Here is a 7,222-nt window from a genome sequence, read left to right as displayed (position 1 = left end):
CTTACCATTATCCCATAATAACACCTATCTAAAAAAAGTGGAGAGACTATGAAACATTTTATATTTTCTCTACATATCATTATATAATGGCTTACATTTTAAATTAAGTTTTCATTTCTTGCCAAAATCCCTCAGTTTTTTATCATTAAAAAAACACTAAGTGTACTATCTCCCTGTGCCTTAGATTTCATTTTTCTTTTAAATGACATCTTTTTTCCATTCTCTGTGCAAAATCTTTCATTCTTTCTTCTTCAGTTCATTATGTTTTGTTTATTACTTCCTAAATTTCTGTAGAATACTTTCCCCAGCAATCTTCCAAGACAAGTTGTGATATTACTGTACGTTTTCCAGTGTTTACACACTTCCATCTTCTATTTTTAACTGTTCTCACTAATGTTGTCATATTCTCATTGTTTCTTGTGTCATGAGTATTTTTTCTGTATACATGGTGTCTGCTTGTTCCTCCTCATTTAAAAGATTAGTCTATGTCAAGTGTTGTCAAAAGATTTTGTACTCTTAACATATACTGGAAGAATCACACAGATAAAAATAAGCAAAAAGGTTTATTTTACATGCACGGAGACATGCTACAAAGTACATGGTATGTCAGCAGTCTAATTTCTGTACACTTCACATGGGTTTTTATACCCTTCTCTGCACGTACACAGTAGTTGATTACTAGACAAGGAATTTCAGTCAAGGCTATAAATTCACATACTGGAGCCTTAGATGGTCAGAGGTCAGTCACAAGATAAGCTTGTGCCTGGACCAAGGTAACATCTGTGCATTCCTCTTTGGTCAGCAAATTCTTTACAAGAAAAACAGCTTATTTTAACTTGCTTCTTTGCACGCAATGCAATTTCACATTTTAACCCTTACTATACATGATACAAAGATGTTGAACACAAAGATTCTTACTACATTTCCCCCCTTACAGCACTTTGTATCATAAGTAATACATTTTATTCATACAGTTTTTCGCATGACTTGTGTTCTGTATATTCAGAATAATAAGCTTTAGTTGCATTGGCAGACAATACACTTGATATTATCATTCGGATGCAAGGAATGCAACAACAACTCAACAGTAGGAATATAATGGCACCAACACATATAGCAATTAAGACATTCATAAGTACTGTTCCCCAATTTCCAAACCAATTTTGGAAAAAGTCAGTTAATGGCTTCTGTCCTGGTTTTGTAAGTTCAGAAACTTGTTGTAGGATCTCCAGATGGCTGTTAATGTCATATTCGTTGTCTGTAATGAACGGACAACACTCGCAAGTACCTCCTTTCGCCACTAGGGGGAAGTCGAGCGCCATACGATTCTGCAATACTACAGTCCTCATTGCAGTTAACTCATCCGTCACCAATTCTAGCGCATAAAAAGTTGCATTGCTCAGGGTTTTTAACAGTTTTCTGAGCTCCCAAATGGATTTTACTGTCCCATACGCTGGAAGAATACCAGCCCAGGAAATAACATCATAGCCCAAGTCCATGTGTGATAGCCCCTTGCTGCTACTATGGGCCAAATTGTGTTGATAGATCCAGGATGCATCAACGTTACCTACGGGATTAACAGGTTTATTAACAGCACGTACATTTCGTATTTTACCTTGGGGAAGAGAAAATATATGTCTTATAGCTGGTGCTAAATAACCCAAAAAGCAACTGCCTGACCAATTTCTCGGTAAACATTTGTATGCTTTTCTACCACAAATAAAATAAAAATTATTTACTTTAAGTGTAATATTGACTGGAACAGAGTGATTTCCTTTGTCTTGCAGCCCTTTAAACAAAAGATCATACACAGATAACATTTTTTCAAAGAAACTTGTGCCATTAATAAGCCCTGTACTATTAACAAGCACTCTTATAGGCTTGAAACTCATTGCACAGTGCCCATCTATTGTACAGTTATGAATTATTGTTACATTACACTGACTCCATCCAACCTTAATCTTGCCAAATCTTTGAAAACATACAGTTCCATTCTGGCGACCCATGAGGGGTAATGCTATTTTGTCCTTTAAGGCTACATTTGAAGTTTCAAATAGTAAATTAGTCCATGTATCATTTGCCCCAAAGGGACTGTACCTAACATTAGACCACCATGTACAGTAGGGATAGCCGTGCATATCCAACAATTTGAAACATTAAAAGATAGAGCATATGCATCATCTCTCTTTACTTGGCTAGTCTTGTTTGAAAATAAAAGCGACGAAAACAGAAAAGTAACAATCACACTTATTAACAACAAAATTATTTTGGAATGCTTTTGTGGGAAGGGCTGCTCCCTTCCAGTATTTCTCTGCATTGCTACGATAGTCAGATATTCATACAAAACAAAACTACTACCAATCAGTGTTCCTCAGGGGAACTCAAGTTTTGTCCAGTTCAAACTATTTTACCAGTTTACAATGTGTTAAATGGATCCACGATGTTCGTTCTTTTATTTGGACTGCTGTGGGTGTTGCAATCAATACCTGGTATGGGCCTTCCCACTTGGGGGAGACCCACGTTTTCCTCTTGACAATTTTAATCCAAACCCAGTTCCCGGGTTTCACTTCCAGGATCCTGTTGTTCTTCTAATCTGAAAAACAATCATTCGTTAAAGAAGTGTTAGTTCTGGTCAGCAATTTCCTCATGTAATCTGCTATCTCTTCACCCCCCTCACGTTCCGCAGGCAAAAGATTTTGCCACTGCGGGACGTAATAATGTCTCCCGTATAATAGTTCAAATGGTGTAACCCCTTTTGAGGTGGGAGTGATACGCATGGACAGGAGTGCCAGAGGTAAGCAGTTTATCCAAGACTGATGTGTCTCGGCCATGAGTTTACGTAACTTGCCTTTGAGAATGCCATTATGGCATTCAACCAACCCTGCTGACTGTGGGTGGTAGGCACAATGATGTTTTAACTTGATCTGAAAAACGGCGGACAGCTTTTGAATAACTTGGTTTACGAAATGTGTGCCATTATCAGAATAGATGCGTGTGGGTAGCCCAAAATGAGGGATAATGTTATTTGTAAGGGCCTTGGCTACCGACAGTGCATCTGGGTGTGCTACCGGAAAAGCTTCAACCCATTTTGTAAAAGCGTCAATAATGACTAACACAAATCGCTTCAGTTGAACAGGAGTTAGTTCAATAAAATTCATGCAGATTGTGTGAAATGGATACGGAGGCAGCGGGAAAGCTGCTGGGGTGATCCGCACCCCACCACCATGGTATCGTGCACAAAGCAGGCACGATAAACAAAATCGTTTTGCGTATGCTATAAAGCCCTTGGTCCAGAAAATTTGCTGGATCATTTAAACCATAGCAGCAGGGCCCAGATGAGATGGGCCATGCGTCACTAATGAGGCATACCTAAAAAGGTTTGTTGGAAAGACATACTTATCATTTGGACCTACAAAAACTCCCTGCTTTTGAATAGCCCCATATTTAACCCATCACTGTTTTTTCCCGAACTGTACTAAGTTCCTGCATTACCTGTAAAGTTTGTAGATCAAATTTATCTGTAGGGTGAAGTTCCTTCTGTGTGGTCTCGAGTGCAAAAGTAGAGGTTAAGGCTGCACTTTTTGCAGCTTTGTTAGTCAGTGCATTTCCAAGTAGTACTGGATCCTTGGCATTCGTGTGCACTGCGCACTTGCAGATGGCCAGTCCCCGTGGCAGTTGGACAGCTTGTAAGAGGCTAAGGATTAAATCCTTGTGGGTTATTTTCTTTCCTGAGGCCGTAACCATTCCCCTATTTTTCCATTGCTGTGCAAAGACATGGACCGTGGAAAAAGCATACTGACTATCTGTGTAGATAGTAACTGCCTTATCCTTGGAAATGGTGCATGCTCTGGACAAAGCAATCAATTTGGAAGCTTGTGCGGACAGGTTCCTGGGGAGGGGTCTTGCCTCTAGTACCATAGTCTCAGTTGTGACTGCATAACCCAGTTGTGTAATGCCTGCCTCATTTTTACATGCTGACCCATCTACAAACAGGGTCCAATCTGAATTTGCCAAAGGTTGGTCCTTAAGGTCTGGTCTTGGTAAGACATTAGAGTGTATTAAATTTAAACACAAGTGAGGGGCACCATCGTCAGCTGTAGGTAACAGCGTGGCTGGATTAAGAGTGGTGCATTGCTCAATGGTCATGTGTGGTTGTGATAGTAATGTTGTCATGCAGGATAAGTGTCTGCTAGGAGAGAGAAAGGTAACTTTATCCTGTAGTAGTATTACCGCGACAGAGTGCGGTACTCATAGGGTAAGGTCATGAAACAAAACTAGGGTCACAGACGCTTGCACAGCCTGTGCGGCTGCGACTACTGCCTGTACACAGTGTGGCAATGATCGACCCACTGTGTCCAATTTACTAGAATAAAAAGCTAATGGTCTCAACTTATTTCCATAGGTTTGCAACTGAACCGATGTCATAAAGCCCTGCTTACAATCTATTGTCTGAACAAAGGGTTTTGTATAGTCAGGGAAGCTAAGTGTTGCAGATCCTGCTATCAATTGTTTTACCCTAGTAAATGCCTGTATTGCCTTATCCGTCCATTGCAGCGCGTCATGTGCTGCCATGGGAAGTGCAAAAATAAGTTCCGAACGTGGACTTACTTCCTCTGCATAGTTGGGAATCCAACTACGACAAAAATTTGTTATTCCTAAAAATGACATCATTTCTTTTTTTTTTTGTGCTGGGCATTGGTGCCTGTAAAATGGCTTCTTTTCTACAGTTATCTAGTTGTCTACCAGCAATTGAAATGGTATAGCCTAGATACCGTACTTCAGTTTTACAAAATTGTAATTTAGATTTATTTACCTTATGTCCCTCTTTCGCCAAAAAATGCAATAACCGAATAGTTTCGGACTCACAGACAGCCTCCGTGGGTGCAGCCAGTACGATGTCGTCCACGTACAATAGTAGATGACAGCCATGCTCTGGTTGAAACTGTGCCAGGTTTGTCGACATTTCTTGTGAAAAGATTGTAGGGCTTTCACAATATCCCTGCGGCAGTCGTGTGTATGTGTACCGCTTGCTCATAAACGTAAAGGCGAACCAAAACCTATCTTTCTGTAGGGGAATAGAAAAGAATGCATTACTAATGTCAATAACAGAAAAATACTTATCCGTGGGAAGGATATCATTTAACAAAACAGATGGATCTGGGACCACAGGAGCCCTTGGCACTACAGCAGCATTTACAGCCTGCAGATCCTGTACCATTCTCCATGTCCCGTCCGGTTTCCTTACTGGGAACAAGGGTGTGTTACACGGTGAATCTGTACATGGAATTAAAACCCCAGCTCTCAGTAGAGCCGTGATCACTGGAAAAATGCCTTCTTCTGCCTTTTTACTTAATGGATACTAACGCTTATGAGGTCTAAAATCGGATTTTGGAGTTATTTTAACCTGTCCTGCTGTTTTCATTAGCCCAATGTCATGCTGTCCTAGGGACCATAAGGATTTTGGTACTGACTGTAGTTTCAATTCTTCTTGTGGGGTCAGAAAGCATAGTCAGGATGGCATGCCTCCTGTCGGTGTTAACTGATCTTCTCGAAGATGTACCGTTGGTCTGACCTGGGTCACCCAATTTAACTTCTGTACCTGAACCCCCTTACCTGCCAGCTGTTCTGGTGTCATCTTTGACCAATCGGTAACCTTTTTCCCAACTATATACCATGCCGTTTGTTCTTCCCTAGTCACAGATACATGTGGGATTGAGGCATTTTGAAAAAGCTGTTGCATGTCTCTTGTGAGACTACAAGTAACTGCGGAGTTCTCTGCCCTGTCCCAATAAAGATTTTGTAATAGGATCCTGGTCACCTTGTGTTTAAAAAATTGTTCCTCATACTTGGGATCAGGTCCCACATTTTTCCTGTAATACATTGTACAGTGTAGTTGTTTGGCAGCCTCTGGCAACTGAATAGCCGTACTATATTTGCTCAAAGCTAGGTTAGTTAACTCATTGGCCACGCTTTGTGGTCCTGTTTCAATAAGATCATTACTATACCAGTAATGTAAATCCCCTTGCCCTACCTGCAACATTTCATCCTGGATTTTCATACGCTTAGCCAAGATTCCTGATGCAGTTGGTACTGCTGCTATTCTAAAAACATGCATCAAATCCCTTCCTAATAAGTTAACAGGGCAAATCCGAGAGACAATCACCCGAAATCTAATAGTTTGATTAGTTTCAGGGTCCGTAAACCATAAAGGTTTAGACAAAGGTTCCTTATAAATGCGGCCATCGGCCGCTTTGACTAATACATAGTCATCAGTAGTCACATTGGACGGCACTGCAGTGTGCTTCAATAAGGTCCTAGAAACCCCTGAGTCACATAGAAATTCTACGTCCCTCCCTTCAACCTGTAATATGATTACCGGTTGCACTTCTAACTGCATAGTCATAGCTAGAGCTGTCAGGCTAACAACCTGATATTCACCTTTTTCTGAAAAATCAGTTATCTCATGTTCCCATCCTGCACATTCCCTTTTACCTTCTTTATTCACATCCTCAAAATCATCCTCATTCTGTATTACTGACTCTTGCCAGTCGACCTCAACACCTGGGTCCGGTTCGTCCGTGCTGCCATCATATAGTCATGCTGAACTATGATCTGGAGCAGCAGCGGATTTCCCGGGATTCCGGCAATCTCTTGCGAAATGCCCCTTCTTACTGCATTTAAAACATTCCCCCTCTTTTGTCTGCCTTCGTAATCTTCAAAATGTCCTACATTCCCTCTCCCTCTACCCCGTCCCCTTCCTCTACCTCTGTTGGACGGAGCTTACATTAACATAAGTGTTTCATCCGCGCTCACCGTAAAGGTTTGAGCCTGTTTTCTTTTCTTTTCCTCAAGATATTTTTCTGCATGTAAGGGGATATGAGTCTGTGGACAGGGTATGTACTTTAGCTTCTTTTTGTTTTTACTCTGATTTGTCTATACTACGGTTACGTAGTTCCAGAGTCTCCTCTGCTTGTTTTTGTAAAACTACGGAGGGTATTTTTCCCTGCTTCTCTGCCTCCTGTAAAACTACGGAGGACACCTTTTCTTGATTTTCTGCTTCTTTTTCCTGATACTGGGGTGGACCGACCATTTCTTTAGGGACTTCTGGATACAAGGGTGGGGCTGTCAGTTTACGACAGACAACAGATGTCTCGTCATCTTCTTTATGGACAAAAAATGCACCTTTTTGCACTCGAGCCACCACTTTCCTTATTCGAAAATT

This window comes from Protopterus annectens, chromosome 8.part1 (assembly GCF_019279795.1).
Source record: "Protopterus annectens isolate FY-2018-M chromosome 8.part1, PAN1.0, whole genome shotgun sequence".
Taxonomy (NCBI): Eukaryota; Metazoa; Chordata; order Ceratodontiformes; family Protopteridae; genus Protopterus; species Protopterus annectens.
Note: the sequence above shows the minus strand (reverse complement) of the source record.